This window comes from Vanacampus margaritifer, chromosome 9 (assembly GCF_051991255.1).
Source record: "Vanacampus margaritifer isolate UIUO_Vmar chromosome 9, RoL_Vmar_1.0, whole genome shotgun sequence".
Taxonomy (NCBI): domain Eukaryota; kingdom Metazoa; phylum Chordata; class Actinopteri; order Syngnathiformes; family Syngnathidae; genus Vanacampus; species Vanacampus margaritifer.
Window position 1 is genome coordinate 22,577,606 of NC_135440.1, and position 21,720 is coordinate 22,599,325.

Below are 21,720 nucleotides of genomic sequence, written 5' to 3' on the forward strand. Positions count from 1 at the left end.
AGGCACAACACATTCGCCATGAATCATCACATCAAACAATTTTCAGAAATGATTCCATGGATGGGGAAAATATCGAATCAGAATTTTTCATTGTGTCATCATTTGCAGAACCTGGAAAAAAAGAATTGCCCTATTTAGTATAAAGTAGAGATACCTTCAAATGTAAGAAGTTAAAGTAAAAAGTTGTCAGAAAAAAAATTCTCAGGATATTCATTTTTGTGTTACTTCATAAAACTCATTAAATTTAAGGAATGTTATTTCAGGAATGTCAAAATAGGTCAGATTTGACACAATCAATATATAAGGGTTAAGACACCTAAGAAACTGTTTGAAATTGCGACAAATTGCATATTAAGCCTCCTTTTGTCAATTTTAGCAGGAGAACCCAGAAAATAGGAAAGCACGGTGTTATCGGACAGCGTCTTCAAAGACATTTTTGTGCTCTTTGTTTAAAGCATTTATCTTGGTACAATATGAACAAACGTCTCCAACAGGAGCACATTGCTTGTGTATTCTAAACCGGCGAGGTCGAATTCCCTCGCCAGCGATCGTATCACTCCCAGATTGAATTGGCTTCCCGCTTATAACGTACGCCCGGAGGGGAGGAGGGCCCACGGACCCTGAGCCAAATCACATCAAGTCCTTTAGCTTCGTGTGTTCCTGGGAAAACAACGTGCAATAAAAAAAATTCCCAAGCCTTCAAGCCCCCAAAAATATAACAGTGAACAAACTGCAAAACTAATCTGAATTTAATAACCAAAAAAAATTAAATAAAAAATATAGTCCCGCCAGTGTAGTTTTGCAGACTGGAATGAATCGTCTCCCATCTGTCTCGAATTGTTTGGATTGATGAGCATGGCTGTAATAGACTCCTATGTTCATTTGTTTAGTATTGCAAAGTGCTTACTGTGTTTGTGCAGCTCTCAGGCGAGCCGCCATGGTAATCCGCGCCGCCTGGCAGATGAACATTGTGGGACCTGTTTTTGTGTGTGCGCGTATGTGCGTGTGTCCATATGAACATTGTAGATTTAATGAAGTGCTGTGACCATCAGCACACACTTTCCGTCCCGATGTAATTAATCGGCATCGTCTTCGCTCGGTCACTTTGCGGGAGTAGTTTTAGCGTTGCGTGCGTCTATTCGCCAAATGGGATTTTCTTGTAAGGGGAAGGTTTGAATCAACGCCACATGCGCTTGCATCTAGTTGGTTTTGAAGGGGGTGCAGGTGGTGGGCCTTCACATGTTGACGAAGCAACAGAGAAGATAAAATCATGCACGAGGACGGCGATGGCTTAAGATTCAACAGCATAGCCCTATTACACAATAGAAATGCCGCAGACAGTACTGTTGAAAAAATAGAAAAAATCACTGTACATGCTGTTATACATTATTGCCATGCAATCAATCCTAGCCAGTTATTCATGATAACCGCCAACTTGCATTTAGAATCACCTCAAATGCAAAGCACTTGTCAGGGTGGAACATGAGTTGAGTGGTCGCCATGACTGGATGGGACGTGAGTAGACTGGTCGCCATGACTGGACTGGAGCGTGACGTGACCTGATTTGCTTTGGCTTGACTTGCTGTAGAGTGACTTGACTTGGCTGGGGCTATGGCTTCTGGCTGTGACGATGACAACTTGGCTCTGACGAAGACAACTTTGGTTAGGTGTGACGAGGATGACTTGGTTGTGACGAGCACGACTTGGCTGTGATGAGGACGACTTGGTTAGCTTGACGAGCACGACTTGCTTAGTTGTGACAAGGATGACTTGGCTAGCTGTGCCGAGGACGACTTGGTTAGCTGTGCCGAGGACGACTTGGTTAGCTGTGACGAGAACGACTTGATTAATTGTGACGAGGATGACTTGGTTAGCTGTGCAGAGGACGGGTTGGTTAGCTGTGCCGAGGACGACTTGGTTAGCTATGACGAGAACGACTTGATTAGTTGTGACAAGGACGACTTGGCTAGCTGTGCCGAGGACGACTTGGTTAGCTGTGCCGAGGACGACTTGGTTAGCTGTGACGAGAACGACTTGATTAGTTGTGACAAGGACGACGTGGTTAGCTGTGCCGAGGACGACTTGGTTAGCTGTGACGAGAACAACTTGATTAATTGTGACGAGGATGACTTGGTTAGCTGTGCAGAGGACGGGTTGGTTAGCTGTGCTGAGGACGACTTGGTTAGCTGTGACGAGAACGACTTGATTAGTTGTGACGAGGATGACTAGGTTAGTTGTGACGAGGATGACTAGGTTAGCTGTGCAGAGGACGGGTTGGTTAGCTGTGACAATGACGACTTGGTTAGCTGTGACGAGAACGACTTGATTAGTTGTGACGAGGATGACTAGGTTAGTTGTGACGAGGATGGCTAGGTTAGCTGTGCAGAGGAAGGGTTGGTTAGCTGTGACAATGACTACTTGGTTAGCTGTGACGAGGACGAGTTACTAAGCTGTGACGAGGATAACTTGGCTGTAGCGATGACTTGGCTGTGAGGATGACTTAGCTGTGCCAATGACTTGGCTATGGCGATGGCTTTGGCTGTGATGGAGGCTACTTGGCGGTGACAATGGCTACTTAGCTGAGACGAAGACGACTTGGCTGTGACAAAGACTTGACGCACTTAACATAGGCAATGTACCCACACCGACTGGACAAACACTACAGACTAAATACACTAACACTAATGAGACACACCTGGAGAAGAGAAGACACACACACACAGGTGGACGTGGTTAGACGAGACAAGGGACGAGACAAGGGATGGAACACAAAACAAGAACAAAAAACAACCACAGACAAAAACAACAAGAACACCCATAACAACAAAAACCCAAACTTACAGATCCGAAATAATGCCATAGAAACAAATACAAGGTCTAGAGATAATCCACAGTTTCAAATATATACACGGTGAATCGGCACACTGCAGTAACGCAGCACTGTATTATGAAGCGGAAAAAGGAACATGGTGCGGGCCAAATGTGACTCAAGCCTGTTTCAGAGCCCTGCGTGCCACGTTTGCACGGACAAAATCAATAAGAAAACATTACGCATTAATAGCTTTTCAACCTGGGGAAAATAACAGCACACATTAATTCAAGCTGACATGTCGCTGAGGCGTGTCGTTCGTTTTCATTTACTGATTACCTCCAGCAAGAAATGTTGCGTGTCGCACAAAGACACCCAAGGAAAGTCTTAACAAATTGTCAAAGTACGAGCCCTGGAAATCTGCCAAAATGGCTGACTTCCTAGTCAATTCCAGTAACTGGTCTTTTTTTTTTTTGACTTTTCATGAGTCCTGCTATAATAGACACATCCACCAAATTTCAAAATAATCTGTCAAACTAGTGGGCATTTTCTCCCCACTTTCCCGGGTACACTAATGTGTGAAATATTTCAGCGTCAAGTTCAGGTCTCCTAACACTTTCACTGTACTTGAATCAAACTGCATCAGATTGCACTCCCCCGCATTTCCGATGTCTGTCCACAAGGACGCCGAATGTTACATTCACCTCTGTGCTACCAATATCCCAAATGCACCCTCTAATCTCAGCGTGAAGAAATATGGGGTTCGGGGAAGCGATTCCCCCTCATTATCAGCACGGAGAGCGCTGCTGAGCAAGCAGGCAAGGTTGCCGGCACGGCGGGGCAATAGGTCGTCGGCGCGGCGGGGCGATAGGCGCTCCTCCGCTCGCTTGCACCTTGCAGCCCGACCTTGTCAAAGTCAAGTGCTGAGTGTCTCCCAGCGAGGGCAGCGCTCAAGGCCGCCGAGCCGCCACATGAAGCTTACCGCTAATTGCCCAAACTTGGCTGCCACATCAACCTCCCAACTCTCACTCTTGTCTTTTTCTTTTTTTAAACCGTGTCTTTGGCCTAAATCCAACTGCATCCAAATATTGTCAGAATCACTTTTTCCGTCCCCAAAGACCCTCCGCTGAAAACTTTCCTTTAACCTTTAAAAAGCGTTCTGCAAAAAAAACTACAAGAAATGTACTATATATATCATCCCTGAAAATTGACGACCAAAAATCACAAGAATTTAAATATTATTAAGTTATTGCTTTGTATGTGCGACAAATTGTGAACACCGAGGCTGTCTTTTTGATTGTACAACAGCAAAGCTAACTCATTACACCCTCATTGAAATATATTGTTTGTGTTAGTACAACTTGACTAGTTGTAACCTAATTGGTTTCAGTTGGTCTCATACATCTCATGGTCTCATAACTTGCAACTATAAGTAATAATAATTAAAAACCAAAATTCATGTGATTGTTCGTTGTGCTTAAAAAAAAATTCTTTAAATGTTATATGCGTATATGGAATGTAATTCATGTTAACTTATTGTTTTTGACTATGTTAAATGATGGCTAACTGTGAGCTTCCATCTTTTAGCTTTAGTCTATTACTGTATTTGTATTATTATTTTTACCTTTTCAACCTTCAGGTTAGCGTGTATGACTCTAAAGCAGTACGTTGCAGTGTTGAAAGGATACTCTCAATTTATTCTTTATTGGTCAAGTTTAATTAAATCATGACACTTAGGGTACACTTGACATATAAAAAAATTTAAGTCTCATAACATCTTGTAAAAATGTATGTTAGGTGGGCAATCAGTCTATTTTGTTTGAGACACAAAAGTAATTTATCCATTACATTCTGGTCCTTTCTTGTCTTACCAGCATTTTATTTTCCTATTTGCTCATGACTTTTCCCCAAAATTTACATGCAGAATGCCGTGCAGTGCTCTGGCTCAGCTCCACCGTAAACCTCCCTGACGGATCGCATGCCGAATCATCGCCGTTGTGAGTCACGTACAGGAGAAACAAGGTGGGTGGTTGGATGCGGGGCACACGATGGAAAAAAAAAAAAGTGGTTTATTTTAGTTTTGGTACTGTCTATGGACCAAATTGGCCTTTTAATCCACAAGCTAAACATCATTTTGCAGAGAAACGCAATGAGGTTAAGTCTTTTTTGATATGTTAAAGAAATCCCAAGCGATGTGATATTAGAATTCAATACAGAAGCAGAGCCCTGTGCCGTCTGTCTGTCTGTCTGTCATTCATCCACATAAATAGACATTGTCGGTGATTTAATGCAACTTGCTGTTCAAAGCGTCCCCCCCATGGGGTTGGTTTAGGGCGTGTTTGCTCAGTGTAAAAACTCCGGCTGGAGGAGGGCGCTCTGAGACTCTGAGGCAAGCTGATGTTGTTTGTCGGAGGGTGTTTTCGGAGTCCCTGCGTGCACAGCAGGACTTTGCATGCTACCATTGTGTGTGCGTGCCTTTTAATGTTGGTAAGTTTGCAAAAGAAAAACATCAAAAAGCCCCCTCCATCCATGTTTCTACCCTGTTGGATTTGCATATTCTTCAGCTATTTGATGCTTTGTAACATTATGACTCTAAAGTATCGCGAGCTCAAAGTAGCCTAAACGGTCTCTAAAGCGCATTTAGACGCAAGGGCTGCTACCAAAAATATGTTTACTAGAACATGAGTTTTCTGGCACCAAAATGCCCGTGGAACTACAGTATATGGTGAGCTCCCACAATGCCACACATTTTTAAGAGATTTTTTTTTTTACGGGTTTTTACAGTCGTTCCACATCATGCTCAGCAACACTGAGCTCTAGATGTCGCATAAATAAGAGCAGACAGCATCTACTAGCTAAACTTGCTAATGAAGGTAGCATGAATGGAAGTGTGTTTAAATCAAATCTAAAAAATATTTCCAAAAGCTTAATCTCTTCTCTTCCAGATTTTTTTTTTAGAAAGGGGTGAGACTGAAAGGTTGTGGTACATTCACTACGGAAGCTAGCCAGGAAGTGACGAGTCATGAAAGGCTATTTAAAATCCAACATGTTAATATTAGTTTTATTGCCTATAAGTTTGTTTTCCCCCAAATAGCTAATGTTTTTTTGTTTTTGTATGACTTGCATGTTTAAATATCATTTAGCTGACATTTGTGACCTAGCTAAACATGCTAAAGAAAGGTTGTGGTACATTCACTACGGAAGCTAGCCAGGAAGTGACGAGTCATGAAAGGCTATTTAAAATCCAACATGTTAATATTAGTTTTATTGCCTATAAGTTTGTTTTCCCCCAAATAGCTAATGTTTTTTTGTTTTTGTATGACTTGCATGTTTAAATATCATTTAGCTGACATTTGTGACCTAGCTAAACATGCTAAAGAAAGGTTGTGGTACATTCACTACGGAAGCTAGCCAGGAAGTGACGAGTCATGAAAGGCTATTTAAAATCCAACATGTTAATATTAGTTTTATTGCCTATAAGTTTGTTTTCCCCCAAATAGCTAATGTTTTTTTGTTTTTGTATGACTTGCATGTTTAAATATCATTTAGCTGACATTTGTGACCTAGCTAAACATGCTAAAGAAAGGTTGTGGTACATTCACTACGGAAGCTAGCCAGGAAGTGAAGAGTCATGAAAGGCTATTTAAATTCCAACATGTTTATATTAGTTTTATTGCCTATAAGTTTGTTTTCCCCCAAATAGCTAATATTTTTTTGTTTTTGTATGACTAAATATCATTTAGCTGACATTTGTGACCTAAACATGCTAAAGAAAGCATGTAAGAGTAATATTTAAAGGCTTTTTAAAGTGTACCATGTTAGCTGGTTAGCATCAGATTTGCCGAAGATTTCCTCTTATAAGCAAGTGTTGTTTTTGTGGGGCTCAAACATCATTAGCTATGCTATCAGGGAACATTTATTCGCCTTTATTATTCCTGCTATTCTCTTAGCAGATGTTCCCCACTGTGCGTGTTTTTCTTTTTCCACCGTGGCTTTTCCCCAAAGTTCCAAATGCAAACTTGTACACTGTTTTTTTTTTTTCTTCATCCAAATCTCAAAGTTTGCCTTTTGAAGTTGGTTTCCTTGCGCTATCTCGCTTAATACTTTCATTCCCCGCTAACCCGAAAAAATAGGAGTTGACATTTGAAACAGGCGGAGGGAGCTTTGAAAATATTTAGCAAAGTAATTCTTTGAGAGGAGCGAGAAGTCGAGTGTATCCATGTGTTCACCCCCACTCTTTTGCTGCCGTTTCAAAGTCGCGATAAGATGTGACAGTCGATCAAACCTTGGCGAGGGTTTTGATGCCACCCATCTATGGCGCAGTTATCTGGCTGGCATTTTGCTGGCGATGTAACAGAGAATCAATTATGAGTACACAAATATGTGAAAGATTTACTTGTCTGAAGACACTACTTTACAGTTTGATGATATGACAACACTAAATAAGCGCCATACTGTGTTTTTCCTCAGCTGAAAAAAGGAACTTGCGACGTGACTGCCGAGAGAGTAAATAAAAAAAATACAGAGTACAAACATTTGGTTGTAAAAATTACTACAAACACACATACCAGCAAGAAAGAAGATGTCTTTTAATGACATCTAGTCATTTTGACCTTGGAAAAAAAAAGATGCAGATGCATGAAATGACGAGTACACTATCCTATGACTGCATTAAAAATAACCCCAAAAACACATACCTAGAATTCATCTACTGCGGGTAAATTTATGTATCATGATTTATGTAGATCATCCGATGAATGCATGAACAATAACCCAAACCTAAAGAGGACATCTTTTCACCGCTGTCTTTTGCTTTCAACAAGGACAAATAGGAGCACAAGACCCCGGCTGGTGGTGACAAATGGGAAAGGACAAGCATTAGGCCCGCCGCGTAGTTCACGCGGCTTCCGAGACGCTAATGGATTCACCTCCGTGCCATCATCACCTTCGATTAGGAGCGGGACAGAATCAATAGTTCTCCAAATGCGGCGGAATCGGTCATCATAAGAGGCCTCTGCACCCGTGTGAATCTCATCTACTATCCACAAGCTCTGCTGGCTGCTTCCACAATTTAAAGCCAGACCAATATAAGCAGCATGACATTAGCATGGGTTTTAGGTAATCGACTGTTAAATAAGTAGAGTGAGTTTTGAGGTCGTTTTTTTCTATTTTCGACATTCCGAATTAAGATGGCACGTGCGATTCCTATTTATCGTTTCATTTTATAGATTCAATTTCATTGCGGTTCCAAAGATTCACCAAATCAACAGCCAATTGTATTCCATTCAACAGAAGTTGGCAGTAGTTTAGCTCCAACTAATTTGCTGCCTGAACGGGCTGCGGCGTTCCAAGAGTCGCCTCACGATTGTAGTCAATGAGATTGTGTTGCATATTCGCGAGGTCTTCAAGCAATTAAGGCATATTTCAATCAATACTTGGCAACATCCAAAAGCGGGTGCCTGGCGTGAACTAGTTTTATGCCTAAACAGTCTGTGGCATCTAAAGAGTGATCAACAGTAACAATTACCATCATTGGGATAAAATTGCATCCAAGCTTTGCTGCTATAAATGCTGGACAACATTCAACATTATCTTTGCCCAACAATCTTGCCACCTAAACGGTCTTTGGCATCCAAAACTTGCCAAGAAATTGTAGACTCTGAGATTAATGTTACAAAGCCGCTATGTTTTGAACCAATACCGGCATACAGCATTCAAAACTTGGTAACATCCAGGGTGACTCCAATTTTACTTTTAAGTACTTTGCCGCCTGAACGGGTTGCAGTATCAAAAAAGTGAAGTTAAAAAAATAATTGTTACGTAGTTCTTATGTCTTGAACCAATGTGGGAAAACAAGGATTGCCAATTAGTTTGAGCCAAATTAGTTTTCAGCCTAAACGGGCTGTGACGATCTAACAAATGCAGCCAATGAGATCATTGAAATATTTGCAATCTCCTGAAGCAATGGATGCATATTGAAGTTACTAGTACTGGGGCAACATCCAACAGAGGGTGGCTGGGGCAAAATATTTTGCCGCCTTAACAGGCTGTGGCATCCAAACAATAATGAAATAATTGTAGCCAATGATATCACATGTTTCATAATCGCTACCTTGAAAAATGGAGGCCTATTGCATTCCGTACTTTGCAACTTGCAACAGACGATGCCATTATTTTAGGCCCAACTAGATTGCCACCTAAACGGGCTGCGGTATCATCAAATCCTGCCTAATTGCGCTTTCATTTTGATTTGTGCACAATAGATGTACTGTTTGGCTGGATTGCTTGATGGGGATGATGTCACACCATAAATCAGCGGCACTGTGTGTTTTAAATATTACTCTTGTCATATTTCTTAACACACGTTTGATGGATTACTTAGTATGGCATCAAGCAGCTGTCAAGTTAAGTCAAAGACTACGCTCTAATTCTTCCTCTCAGAGCCGCCGTTGGGAGCTGTGTGGCGCGCGTCTCCGTTCGGCCTTTATTCTGCCAGCGTTCTTGGGAGAGGCCGGGCACTGGCTGCTCAGACGTGATTAATTGCCGCAATAAAGCTCATTATGAAGATTAAGTAGGAGTTACAGGAGCATTATTGATCACTGTCCTTTAAATAACCTCAAAGTTGCTTGTTTGTGCATGATCGTATGGCGCCGGTCAATGCAGAGGGTAACATGGGAGCAATGAAATGTGGCTGTGAGACGTTTCCAAGATGACATAAAATCACTCCCGTTTGGCCGTTTGTGGCCTGTTTGCGACATAAATCGGCAATGCCTCATCATTGTTGTTGGACCCTATAACAACTGAGGGCACAAAAGGTCATTAAAGTGAAGTGACACTTCCACGATCGGCCTTCTTTTCGATTCATGTCAAGCTACATTTCTCTCGTCTGGCAACAATTGCCGCATAAATAGGTTGTGGCTTTTGGAGATGTATATATTGAGATTGATTAATGAGATAATCATCCATCTTTAAGGAATGAAAAAATACTATGCAACATCAAAAAGAGAGGTGAAGTAGTTTGCAGCCTAAATGGGTTGTGGAGTTTGAAGACCTCACAATTGTTTTGCACAGTTGGTATGTCTTGAGGCATATTTTGTTTTTAAACAGAGGAATCCACTTGTAACATGTAAATATGTTCTTTTTAAAATGCTTTAAGTGTCCAAAAGACGTATTTATACGTTTTTGATGTTTTTATTATTATTATGCAAGAGCATACAGAAAGCTTTGAGGCAGCCTCTCAATTGCACAAAACGGTTGAAGCAATGGTAGTTATGACAAAAACGGCCAGCAGGTGGCAGCAGAGTATAAGAGATCAACCAGGCCATGTTGCAAACAAGCTTATTTACCCACAGTTCTAAACAGATTTGTGAATAATGATGACACGTAGCTATATTGTAATGCTAATTGCTGCAAAACGGAAACAGATAGAAATATACTTGATTTCCTGATGAAAGAAAAGACTCATCTTTCTTCTGGTAGGTTCCATGTTTTTATAGCAATAGAACACAATATTCTGTGGGCCTTGCAAAATCATTCAAAATCCAGTAAAAAAAAAAGAAGCCGGGAGCGAAGGGAATTGCTTCAATTAAAATGGCTGGGAGTGAATTAATTAGGCTAGAACTAGCGTGCTACCTAAACGTAGCAAAGTATAAATAAGTCCATAGTTTCTACAATCTTGAAATAATTAAGGCATATCGGATTTCAGTACTTAGCAATATCCAACAATGGACACAATTAATCTAGGTCTAACTATAGTGCAGCCGAAATGGGCTGTGGCATTAAAAATGTAGCTCTGTATCAAGGGGCTCGTGTTGCATATTTGCTATACTGTATCTCTAAGAAATTGAGATATATCTGATTCTGATTTCACTGCGTGGCAACATCTAACATTGTAAGTCGAATTAGCATGTCGCCTAAACGGGCATTCAAAAACGAATTTCTCAACAGTGTGTATGAACGAGATTTGTGTTGCATAGTCACTATGTTGTAAAAAACTGGTGATGCTGGATTCAGTATTTGGCTACATCTGACGTACGGAGTCACTAATGTGAACTAGTGTGCTGCCTCAACGGGCTTTAGAAGTCTTAAGACTTATCTATAATGAGTATATCGGTGATCAGTTAGACTGTAAGCCTTTTTCATGTGAAGCAATACTATAAATTCACAGAACAAATGTGAATTGTCAAACAGGAATTCTGCTATTCTTTCCGCATCTTTTGTCAGCTAAATCCCCTCTTTTAAAATGTCTTATCCCCAGACGCCATATGTTCACAAAAGTATCTCAAAGGAACGCTTTTGTATTTCATTACCCCCAAAATTAATTCCTCTACCACGAACTGACGACCCTCTAAATTCTACAACGTTCATGAATCTGCTCTTGAATGCTGTGTGTATAACATGGCTGAGGAAACACTCAAGTGGGCTGTTATATCCAAGGTCTTGAAGGTCACCACTTGGTTGAGGCTTAAAGGCTCATTAATGCCAGGGGTGGGGGGGGGAACTTCAGCCGCCCGCTTAAGAAAATTCCAAGCTTTACGCAGTCGGGCTCGGGGATGTCGCATGCCCGGCGGCTTGCCTCTCTATTACAATCTGAACTCCAACGTTTATTTGTCAAGAGTATGGCCAAGGACGAGTGCGGCGAGCTTTGAGCGCCACCAGGTGTCGTTATTTCTCAAGGGCGAAAATCGTATGGCAATCAGCAGAAAATAAAGGACATGCTGTTGTGTTAGATAAATAGGTCAAACTATAGCGTATTATCTAATTTTGAATAAAGATAAAAGGTTTAGGATGAGCGTTCACCGTCCTAAAAATTATGTGGCATCGTGGTGAAGCCATGGAACATTCAAATGCAAAGTAACGTCTAGCAAAAGGTGGGAGTTAAGTACTTGCTGCCTAGACGGGCTGCAGAATGTGAATTAATGAGATTATGCCCCATATTCATAACATCTTGAAACACTGCAATCATATTTGTTTTCAAAACTAGGCAGGAATGACATCCTTTTGAGCCAACAAGCTTGCCACCTAGACGGGCTGTGGCATCCAAACTCTGATTTAAAAAAACTCATGTTCCTTTGTCACTGTCTTAAAACATTGCCACTTTCAGTAATAGGCCATTTCCAGCCGGGATTAAACCATTTTATCTCAGTTAGTTATTTTGCCGCCTTAACGGGCTGTGGCACATACAGTGCAAAGTTTGATCCCACAATTGTATAAGGGATATTATGATGCATAGTCAGTTTGTTTTCAATAACAGGCAGCATCCAGCAGAGGGTTTAAGTTGGCCCAATTAATTGGTTACCTGCCTAAACGGGATGTGGAATTCAAAGACTGATCCCACCATTGTACCTATGATATTGCAATATGTACTGAAGCAATGGAAGCATTTTAGAGTTTTGATTTTTACAGTACACACTTTCCATTTGGGGGCGCCTGAGATCTAGTTCAAGAAGTGAGCCGCCTAAATGGGCTCACACAAATAAAACGTCAAACATATATTGCACTATCTTACATGATATGGAAAGGTTATCTAGGCAGTTAACATTTTGCTGTAAATGTGATGAATGAGCTAACACAGAGATACACTTTCTATTGGTTCTCCCAGGATCCAATCACTCTCCGGGGCCGCGATTCAGAATCAGTGTCATATGCTCTCAAATGAGACAAACCAGGAGATCAGCACCTGCTCGCAGCGTGCAGCGAATATTGGTGAACCCGCCACTCAACTCAACTCATCGCCACTGGCCTCACATTTTGCCTGTCAGGCAGCTCCTTGCAAGAGGCGAGAAACTCATTTGGAGTTCAGTTTTTCTGACGAGGGGGTGGTGTCGGGAGCATGTCGGCAAGATTAGGGACTAGCAAGGTGCATGTTCGCATACCTTATCGCAACTATGCCAGGAGAGCGTTTAGCCTCCTTTTTTCCTCCACAATAAAATGACGAACAATTTGGATGTGATGCAGGTTTGCCAGAAAGGAGAGAGTGCAACAATGTTAAAAACAACTCAAGTGCATATTCAATCATGCAATGGGAAATATAATGCTGTTTTGTAGTTTACTGGATTTAAATACTAGTGAACATTCAACACAGTGTGCCATTTATTGAAGTCTAACTAGTTTGCTGCCTAAACAGGCTGTGGCATCAAAGATTGAATTTACAAATTGTAGTCAGTGATATTATATTTCCAAAATCTCTATTTCATGAAGCAACGGAAGCCTACTGCAAGAACTTCCAGAGGAAGGCATTATTCATTTGAACCACCTAGCGTGTTGCCTAAATGGGTTGTGGCATCCGAAGATGATTCTGACAACTAAATCAGATTATGTTTCATAGTCGCTAGATCTTGAAGCAATGGAAGCATATTGGATTTCAATTAGACCAGGAAAAATCCAGCAGACTGTGCTAGTCATTTAATTCCAACTGGTTTGCTGCCTAAAAGGGGAGTGGAATCAAATGTTTTAATCCAACGACAGCATGTTTCATAGTTGCAACATTTTAAAGTAATTAAGGCATATTGGATTTCAGTACAAGGCAATAGCCACCAGAATAAACCATATAAATTCAACTACATTAACGCCTAAATGGGCTGTGGTATTTTTAAGTTTGGTCTAACAATTGTATCTAATTATGTTGCATAGTTGCTTCATCTTCAAGCAATAAATGTATACTGGATTTCATTACTATGAAACATCCAGCAGACTTCATCAACCATCTTAGTCCAACTATCTTGCCGCATGTGAGAATTCGATACTTGGCAACATTCAGCAGAGGCAGCCGCCGAGATGGGCTGTGGCATCCAAAGATGAAACTAACAATGAATTGTAGCCGAGTTGCATAGTTAAATGTTGAAGCAATAGGTAGATACTCAATTTCAGTACCATGCAAAATCCAACAGCGGTCATTCTATTCAGGTTTAACTAGTTCCCCGCCTAAATGGGCTGTGTCATTTTGGTGATTTATCCAACAATTGTGGTCCAGATAATGAGATCATGTTGGATAAGTGCTACATCTTGAAGCAATGAAAGTATTCTGGTTTGTCTATTCTGGTCAACCTCTCTTGATGCCTAAACGGGATGTGGCATCCAAAAATGAAACTAACAACTTGCAATCAGTTCGATTATTTTGTGTACTTGCTAGACCTTGAGACAAATTTAATTTCATAAATGCAGCAGAGGGCGCAGTTCATTAATGCACAGCCTGCTTGCTGCCTAAATGGGTTGTGGAATTTGAAGAGGTATCAAACAACTGTATCAGTCAAACAAGGTTGTGTAGTTGTGATGTCTTTCAACAATGAAGGCATTCTAGATTTCAAAACTCTGGAAAAATGTGCCATCAAATCTGTATTTATAGAAAATATGAATAGAAACTCTATGTCGCAGTAAGTAGGAGGAGGAGAAATGAAAAACACATGCAGTGCTGTATCTGTTTCCAGCGATAAGTTAAGCGCAACAATTTGAACCGGGGCCTTATTTATGTAGCGTTCCCGCATGCTCTCCAGCTCACTCTGTCTAATCTACAGGTGAGCAAGCAGGAGCTGCTGGACCGGACGTTTCCAGCAGATAAGCGCATTCATTGATGTGGGACACTTTGGCATCATTTCATTCCCACTCCTATTAAAGCGTATTGATCTCTGATCTCTGCCTGCTCTCCAAGTCCCAAATAAGGCAGACGCTCCGACTCCAAATGCCTGCTAAAAGCCAGCCTCAACCCAACAACCCACCTCCACCCCCTCACATCCCCTCTCAACAGCAGTCCAAACTTTATGCGCTACTATTTGAGGTTTTGGTTATTAAACTCCCCTCCGTGCTTATTAAATCAACGTTTGATCACCCTCGTGGCTCCAAATTGGGGAGTGGGCGGCAAATTGAGCCTCTCGGATGCAGATTAAATTTACAATAGAACCCAAAAAAAAAAAATAAAGGAATTTTTGAACACCAAGAAAAAAACACCAAGGAAACGTTTGCCTGATATATGATTTGTGTATTCAACATAAACACTTTGCTGTCATTTCAGAACACTCCCGGACACGACACCAAAAGTGTGTCTTGCGTGAAATTAAAACAATGGGGCCTTGCACAGTTGAACAACTATTAAACGGCGGAAGAGAGGGTGGGGGAGAAGAAAAGGTAATCGCCGCATGAGAGGCGCTTTGTCATCAGGACACAACAACAACAATAACAACAACACGAGAGCGATATTCGACGTGATCTCCAACGTTGCGGAATAATAGAATATTCTGAGATGATTTCAAGGGAAAACAACTCACAAAGTGAACCCACACGGGGGCAATGATGGGGAATACAGCTATGTTAACCCAGTGGTGCCAAAGTATGCACACTAGTTTGTACTAAAGTAGAAGTATAATGTTTTAAGAAAGAGAGAAAAAAAAGGCGAGTGGTGAGCTCTAAAAGTCGAAATAATACTCATTCATCTCCTTAAATGAAGTAAAATTACAGAGGCTACTTAAGTACAAAATTTTAAATGAGCGTTTACCGTCAATTACTGTACAAAATCAAACAATAGCTAGCATCACGAGGTAGCTAGCATTAGCTTAGGCATTTATGCTATCTCACCGACAAGTTTCCATGCTAATATGAATGCTAATTTGGCTAATGTTAACTGAAAAATACACTCTACCTTTAGGCTATGTGTTTTTACACATTAGACAGAATTTTTGAATGCCGGAAGATTGTTTCGTTAGGCTAGCACAACTCACGTTCGCATTCACTTTAAATAATTATTCTCCGACAGCATCAAATTAATTATTTTAAATAAAGCTTGCTTTTACTGTCAGGCAAAAAAACCGAAATGAATTACTGGTTGTCTATTTAAAACAATTGCATAAGCTTGCCTGATGGAAGTCTGCTGGTTTAATGATAACATACAATGCAAAATAGTTATGCTTATGCTTACTAAAAAATATATATGAAAATTAAGCTTACTGAGAAGTTGTGACTGTCTTCTGGCCATGGCTGTCCTAAACTTTCTGTAACACTCATTTCAAAGACGTAAGAGCGACATAACATTTTTGGGCTATTGAAACAAGTAAATCAAAGATATCTAATTACGACACTTGAAACTGTTTTAAATTGTGAAAGATGGACGACTTTTTTGTACCTGCAATCAGTGTCATGATATTCAGCATGCGAGATCCAAAAATGCAAATAATTTGTTTCCTAGACCACTTTGCTAAATGTGCTTGGGCTCACTCTAGCGCAGAGGTTCTTAACCTTGGGTTCGTGAGTTAGTCTCAGGGGTTCGGTGGAGGTCAAGACACACACCTGACTCGATTTTGATCCCATCATACTAACATTGTCGAGCAAAAAAAGAAAGTGATCGGCTGAATATGTCCAATATAAATTTACATGTATGATGGAATGTATGGTGTTCCACAGGGTTCAATTGTGGGGCCTCTGCTGTTTTACTTTTTTGTATAATTTTCCAATATGTAGGCGTAGTGTTATTGTTCAAACTGTGCATAATGCTACAGTGGCTACAGGCATTTATATGATTTTCATGAACACTTGGACCTATTATAGACCTACTACTTGGTGTAAAAGGTATGAGAACGACTATTCTCGACTACATTGCTTACCTCTTATTTCTACTTGGACGTCTTCGCCACAAACCTCAAAAAGCAGGAAGTTGACGCGTGAATGCAGCAGAGTCCGCATTTACACAATTTGCCGCTTCCCTTCTATCTGCTTATAATTTTTTTTCCTCCTGGTTGCTGGTATTTTAACATTGCAGAAGTGTGCGCTTGTCTTGTCATGCTATGGTTGAGCACCGCCATCTAAGGATTGTCGGTAATCGGATTCCAGCATGCAGGCAGCCATGGAAGAAGGAAGGCAGGCAAGACTTGATCCTGCTTTTCTTTGCCTCTCAAAATTGAAAGCACGTATTGAAATGCAATCGGGTGACATTTGAAGTTCATTTTTAACATGCTTTTTTGACGTTGTGAAATCAGCACAATCACATGACTGCCACTCGCCAAATGATCAATTACTTCCTTCATGTGACATCTAAGGCAAATATATTACGGACAGCCCTGGAATTTATTATCATTCATCTTACTTTTATTGCTACAAAGCTGAGAAATGTCTTCTCTCTCTTTGGCCAATTCTCATGATTGACGTGGACTTTACCGTCACTTTCATCCTCAAGGCTGTTTTAAGTATCCGCAACCTTTATATTGGGCTTTTTATTTTCCAGGGCTGCCGTCGGATTGTGAATTATCCATCTCTGCACTCGGCTACTGCATGTCGAGAAGCTCTTGCGGATTTGCACCAACACTGGTTTTCTATGTTCGGTGAATCTGAGCTTCGGGGACCATCAAACGGGCACAAAATGTTAAATTAAAGGGATATGTGACTCATTGAGTCATTTTCAACAGTAAGAAGATAATACGTTGTCTATAATTAATGTGATAACTTCACTTCCTTCACTTCCAACCATTTTCACTGAAGCAACCCCCTTCGCTCCCGTCTGTTTTACTGGATTTTGATTAATATGCAGGGTCCACAGAATATTGTGTTCTATGGCTATAAAACATGGAACCTACCATAAAAAAAGATTAGTCTCTTCTTTCATCAGGAAAAAAAAGTATATTTCTATCCGTTTCTATTTTGCAGCAATTAGCATTAGAATATATCTAAGTTTCATCATTATTCATAAATCTGTTAGAAACACTGGGAAAAAAGCTTCTTCCAACATGGCCCTAGTTGATCTCTTATACTTTGCTACCACCACGTTTAAACATTCTCTTCAGTTCAGGGGCATTAAAGAAGCATTAAAGCCTTCTGTATGCTGTAGCATAAAAAAAACACCAAAAAACGTATATGTACGTGTTTGGGAGCATGGCAATGTTTAAAATACAACATATTTATATGTTTTTGGGAGTTAAAAAGCTAATTTTTCCACTTGCTGTCGACTGAAGATGACATCACCTATGCATGCTCAGGGCCAGACTGGGACTCATTTTCAGCTCTAGAGTTTCAGAGCTCAGAAGGGCCCACTTGAGCTCAAGTTTTAATGAACATCAATGTAAAATAAATTAGCATTCCCTCCGACGATATTCATATTGCATTCGTACAGACAAGGTTTAATATAGTTCCAATGGTATTGTTTCTATTTGTAAAATGTTTGTATTAAATTATGTGACTTGGTAACACCCTTAGTAACAAAGACACACAGTCTGTGCTATATATAATCCAATGGCCTACAGCGGTACCCTTGATAGTACAGTTGTATGAGATGTCATAATAATTGATTCACCGATTTCAAATAAATGGCGCCCTCTGGCAGCCTACCGGGAAATATCCCGCTCCTCCAGATGGTCGGGTCCGGGCCTGCATTTGCTGAGGAAGTAGGTAACGACCAATCATGGCTGACCAAACCCAGAAAACAGGTGAGCTATGATTAGTCGTTACCTACTTCCTCAGCACGGGTGATGTCACCTTCAGTCGACAGCAAATGGAAAAATTTGTTAATTGTACTTTAATTGTGGACAATTTCTGGACAAAGAAATTACTTTTTTACTGCTGAAAATGGCTTAGTGAGTCAAGTATCCCTTTAATTAAGGGGTGGGCAATTGAAACAGAAATTTAAATTGAAGAGAAATCCAGGATAAAAATGTCCCGATTCAAATTGTTTGATTTCTGACATGCACATGGTTGAGAGGAACCAGTTGAGGTGGCTCGGGCATCTGGTTCGGATGCCTCCTGGACGCCTCCCTGGAGAGGTGTTCCGGGCATGTCCCACCGGCGGGAGGCCCCGGGGACAATGTCTCTCGGCTGGCCTGGGAACCCCTTGGGATCCCGTCGGAGGATCTGGCTGAAGTGGCTGGGGAGAGGGAAGTCTGGAACCCGACCCCGGATAAGCGGGAGATGATGGAGGGACATGGGTGGCGTTTATTTGAGTCTAGGCATCTTGAACCAAGTCCATTATTTGTGTCAATACTGTACTGTTGATTTGAGTTGATTGTCGGGCTAACTGAAGTGAACTTCACATTCCTCATCAGACTAACCAAATTATAGGTGAAATAATTACAAAGTAACTCATTAAAAAAAAACTGTCAGTATGAAATTATAGCTAAAACTCAAGTGACACATAATTATTTGTGATGAAAGATCAGGTGTAAGTGTCAGCGAGTCATATCGCGGTGGCGCACGGGCGGTCTAATGGGAAGCCAAGCCACTTCTCCTGTCATAATCGCCGTCGTAAACACTTACCTCGCATGCGCCATTGATTGGCGCGTCGCTCTCTCATCAATCATCAGTCAGAGTCTCACAGCCTCGCCGCATGTTGATAATTATGACGTCTCAGTCAGGAGTGTTGATTAGAGGGAGGCGAAGGCTTGATGATGGCGGCCGGCGAAGTGTGACGGAACCCGCTGATGTTTCTATTATCGCTTGCTTCTATTACCTGTTTGTACAGAAACGCTCTCAGGACGCTGACTGAAAGACAATCAGTTTTGCAGACGGATTAGATTTAATGCATGTACAGAAAACAGAGGGGGGATCAAAATGAAAATATTTGTCTGAAACTGGAGCGTAATTGGGATTTAAATTCCCATATATATTAGACTCACCTGAACAGCATGGACAAATAGAGCCACTGCTGTTTGAATTTGAACTTGCTGCATGGCCTACTACCTTATGATTTAACAAGCTGTGACTAAAAAGTGTTCAAAATAGGGCTGCTCGCTTATGAAGAAAATAATCACGATTAATCTGGTAATAATTGAAATCACGATTAGTACAATCATTAGTTTTTTGGTACAAAAAGAGAACTGTTTTAAACATGGAAAAAATATTAAGACAAATACTATAATTATGCAAGTTCCTTTTGGACCCAACAAAATCGATTACATTAGTCATTTTAAAATAAAAAAAGGTGCAAATAGATACATTTAAACAACTCAAAATTAGTATTAATAATCTTTTATTTTTGTTTATGGCGATTTTGTAATTGTAGAGCTCGATAATTGAAATTGAAATTAAATTTCGATGTACTCATTCACTCCCAGCCATTTTCACTGAAGCAATCCCCTTCGCTCCCAGCTGGGTTCCTGGATTTTGACTGATTTTGCAAGGCCCACAGAATATTGTGTTCTATTGCTATAAAAACATGGACCCTACCAAAAGAAAGATTTGAATCGCTTCTTTCATCAGGAAATCAAGTATGTTTGTTTACCAAATCTGTTTCCGTTTTGCAGCAATTAGCATTAGAAGCTAAGTTTCATCAATAATCACAAATCTGCTTCGAACTGTGGGTAAATCATCTTGTTTTCAACATGGCCCTGGTTGATCTCATATACTCTACTGCTACCTGCTGGCCGTTTTTGTAATAACTACCATTACTTCAACCGTTTTGTACAGTCGAGACGCTGCATCAAAGCCTTCTGTATGCTCTAGCACGGTGGTTTTCAACCACAGTCCTCGATTACCCCTATCCAGCCTGTTTTCCATGTCCCCCACTAGTAACACAGGTGCTTCAAACAATCAGCTAATCAGCAAGCTCTGCATGAAGCCTGATAACGATCCTCAGCTGTGTTGGCCGCGGAGACATGGAATACAGGCTGGATAGGGGTACTCGAGGACCGGGGCTGAGAACCAGTGCTCTAGCATGAAAAAACGTAGAAATACGTTTTTGGGAGCAACGAGTTAATTGCAAAGCCCTAGTTCAATATATAACCTATATACGGTTATTACATAGAAACTGAATTTTTTTTACAAAATTACGTCACTAAGTTGCCGGGTTGTTTGTATTAAAGAAATACACAAAACGGTTTGTCATGAAACTAGCCTTGCCTATGTTTATAATATTTGGTTAGTCCACATGCAAGGCTAAAATAAAATGCAAGTAAATGAAAGGCTAAGAAATAATTATACCAACTTACAATTTCTTTATTTTTTTCTTTATTTTTTTCCTTAATTTTTATTTTATTTTTTTCTTTCTTTCTTCCTCGTAATGACAAAATTCCATCCTTTTTCTCAAAGAATGTCTCTAAGTGCACTTATGTGGCAAATATTAAAAATAAATTACGGGGCCATTCAGAGGTAAGTGGTTCGATAAGCGCAATTGATGACACGGAGGAGTATCAAGAAGAGTGCCGACATCACCTTGAGGGTCCTATCTACTTAATGACGCCACGTGGCGCACGCTCATTTTTTTTTTCCCGAGGAATGGCAGCCTTTTTTTTTTCTTTTTTTTTTTTTTTGCTCCAGGGTGCTGACGCTTCGTGCAAACGTCCTTTTCCAAGCAGCACAGCGGGAACACAAAAAGTCTGCGGGAAGACGGACAAATGATGTTGACGCATTCAAATTTAGTGACTTTAACATAATTGACCAAAAACACATGAAAATGAGACTATTTAAAAATGTCATTGTTTTGTACATGTCTACTAAAATGGGCTTTCGTTAGGACTGGGTGATATACTAAAATCTCGATATTTTTGTTTTTTGCAGTCGTTCAGGATGATTACGATTGTAATCAGATTTAATCTAATAAACACAACAAAATGTATTTATTTATTCCAAATTATTGTGATTAATGGTCTGACAACAATAATGTATACTGATTCTAAATCAGTTTCAACATAAACCGAATATAGATATATATCTTAAACAGCCATTTTTTCATGATTTGAGCCTTGGGCGATTTACTGTACAACATTAGCCAGGCTAACAGGCTAGCGGCTAACCTCATTGCCTGCTTATACACAAATTAGCCCCGTGGCCCCGATCGACGATTCTCGCTTACCACGTAAAAGAAGATTTGTGCGCGCATCCCACAATATCTCCTCTGGCGTAATTAGAAAACAGCTTAGCCAGGTACTGATAATGGCCAGCTCATCTGTAATTATCAAGCAGACAAAGTGTGCTGCCCTCGCGCTCCAAAAGCAATTAGTTTGACC

At 40.6% G+C, this 21,720-nt stretch overlaps 1 protein-coding gene across 2 annotated transcripts in view; it reads left to right on the forward strand.

Moving 5' to 3' along the window:
* Positions 1-21,720, forward strand: part of csf3r (colony stimulating factor 3 receptor) — a 100,525-nt gene that overhangs the window by 1,376 nt on the left and 77,429 nt on the right. For both annotated transcript variants that reach the window (XM_077574857.1, XM_077574858.1), the window contains exon 2: positions 4,734-4,831. The gene's annotated coding sequence lies outside the window, so the exon portion shown is untranslated. The remainder of the gene's footprint in view (positions 1-4,733; positions 4,832-21,720) is intronic.